Below are 1,925 nucleotides of genomic sequence, written 5' to 3' on the forward strand. Positions count from 1 at the left end.
AACATTTGTTAAGTTGATTTCAATTAATTTTAGAGCTAGCAAAGATCTTTTCTAAAAACTTCCTTTTCCTGGCAATGTAAATAGGGTCCCAAGAGGAAGCCTGGGCCTTTTCAGGTACTGCATTCTCACTTTGAAAGAATGATGGGGGGGGGGGGGGGGAAAGAATGATGGAAAAGGTGGATTGCTATCAACAGACTGTTCTGCGAGTTTGGAAATTTGTTAACTTGATTAAATATTACAAAATCAATACCATTTGAAGACCTGCTATTAGCCACCAGAGGTGCTGAGATGCCAAGGTTTGGGGACCCATGGGAGTATAAGAGACATTAGAGTGGAACCCAAATCACCAATAGTGATGTTTACCATTAACTAAGCTCTTACTGTGTGCCAGGCATATGTGTAAATGCAGCCTTAGTTAATAGTGCCAAATGGAGCTGAATTTTCTTGGTGCCCTTATCAAAAATTAATTGCCCATAAATATAAGGACTTATTTCTGGACTCTGAATTCTATTTCATTAACCTATATTTCTGTTCTTATGCCAATACCATACTGTCTTGATATGTAGTAAGTTTTAAAATCTGGAAGCATAAGTTCTCCAGCTTTTTTTTCAATCCGACATCTTTTTTTTATTTTTATTTTTCAAGATATTTTAGCTATTCTGGGTCCCTTACATCTCCACATGAATTTTAGAATTAGCATGTCAATTTGGGGAGGGGGGGAAAGCAGCTGAGATTTTGAGAGGTATTGCGTTGAACCTGTAGGTTGTTTTGGCAGTGTTGCCATCCTAATAATATTAAGTCTTCTGATCCATGAGCATGGAATATCTTTCCATTTATTTTGATCTTTTTTAAATTTTTCAGTGAAATTTTATAGTTTTCATTGTACAAGTCTTGCACTTTTTTGTTAAATTTATTCCTAATATTTTATTCTTTTTTGAAACTATTACAAATAGAATTGTTTTCTTAATTTTCTTTTCAGTTTGCTCATTGCTAGCCATTCTTTTTTGTTGTTGTTATACTTTTTTGTTTTATTTATTTTTTATTTATTTATTTATTTTCTATTCATTTATTGCTAGTCATTTTTACATATTGATTTTGCATCCTATGGCTTTGCTGAATTGTTTATTAGCTCTACGTTTTTTTCTGTAAAATCTTTTTTTTTTTACCTATTGCTTTGAGAGAGAGAGGAAGGGGGGGAAGAGAGAGAGAGAGAGAGCAAGCGAGAGGGAAACACTGATCTGTTGCTCCACTGATTCATGCATTTATTGGTTGCTTCTTGTATGTGCCCTGACCAGAGAGCGAACCCCCAACCTTGGCGTATCAGGACAATGCTCTAACCAACTGAGCTACCCAATCAGGGCCTATAAAATCGTTAGGGTTTCTACATGACGTCATCTATAAATAAATTTTAGTTCCTCCTTTACAGTTTGCCTAATTACTCTGGCTAGAACTTCCAGTACTATTTTGAGTAGAAGTGGTGGGAACAAACATCTTTGTCTTCTTCCTGATCTCATAGAATTTGTTGTGTAGCAGGAAAGACAAACAATTAAACAAACGACCATTATTTTTGAAATAGGAAGTTCAGGGTGTTATGTAACTCAGTCCAGGCATTGGTGGGTAAGAAAGAAGGCCCCCAGAAGAAATAACATCTAAACCAAGAGTGGTAAAGATTGGGTAGAAGTGAGTCAGGGAAGAGCGGGAGCAGAGGAAGGGAGATAAAGAGAGCCCTGTTGGAGAGGGATTCGGCACAGCAGATGTCCAAGGGAGCAGTGGGAGATGGACTGGGAAGAGAAGAGAGGCTCCCATATAAAGAATCTTCAATGGCTGGCTATTTTAAAGGCAATGGGGAGCCATTGAAGGTACCTGAGCATTGATGTGAAAAGATGAAATCTGTGCTTTAAGGAGCGCAATCCTGCTACAATGTG

Source organism: Miniopterus schreibersii, assembly GCF_964146895.1.
Source record: "Miniopterus schreibersii genome assembly, chromosome: 8".
Lineage (NCBI taxonomy): Eukaryota > Metazoa > Chordata > Mammalia > Chiroptera > Miniopteridae > Miniopterus > Miniopterus schreibersii.